This window comes from Octodon degus, unplaced genomic scaffold (assembly GCF_000260255.1).
Source record: "Octodon degus isolate 3935 unplaced genomic scaffold, OctDeg1.0 scaffold00169, whole genome shotgun sequence".
Taxonomy (NCBI): Eukaryota; Metazoa; Chordata; class Mammalia; order Rodentia; family Octodontidae; genus Octodon; species Octodon degus.
Window position 1 is genome coordinate 3,104,173 of NW_004524745.1, and position 811 is coordinate 3,104,983.

The following is an 811-nucleotide window of genomic DNA, read 5'->3' on the forward strand; positions in this document are numbered from 1 at the left end:
AAAAAAAAAAAAAAAAGAAAGAAAAGAAATACCAATAGCATTTCCTTGTGGGTCAGGCCTGGCATCAGAGAGGTCAGTCAAGGCCCACAGCAAGCTTTCCAGTCTCAGTGGTAGGGTGAGAGAATGGACATTGAGCTGTGGAAAAGCGGGCAGTGTGGGCTCAGGTGCAGGAGGATACAGAATGCAGCACAGGACACATGTTTAAATTGCATATCAGATACATACAGCCAGTGGGACGTAGAGATCAAGAGTGTGGTGGTGCATGCCTATAAACCTAGTACTGCGGAGGCTGAGACAGGAGAATTTCCATGAGTTTGAGGCCAGCCTAGGGTACATAGTCAATTCAAGGCCAGCCTGAACTGCAAAGTGAAACCCTGTCTCAAAAAGACAAGGAAAAAAGATCACAGGGAATTAAAGTAACAGATTGACATTAAACATTGGAGATACTCGATTAGGAACTAGAATCTTTAAGAAATGAGTCAGGACTAGGAAAAGACTAATGGGTGATATAATCTGAGGGTGTGAGAGTCTGAAGGAGGCAGCAAAGACAACAGCCAGTGCCTACCAGATCTCCAGACCAAGGGGTACTAGGGTCACGGGAGAAAAATCCAGCTGCAACTGGAGCAAGAACTTCTTTGGGGACAGTGAGATTCTCTGGCAGCAGGAATATGTCCTTACTTATAGCTTTCACTTCCTCACACTCCAGGAGCTCCAGTTCCAGAACTTTCTTTTTTGTTCCTCTTCGCCCTTGGCCTTGCCAGGAGCCTGTGCGGACGTCATTTCTGTCTCATTCCCCACATTTCATAGCCTC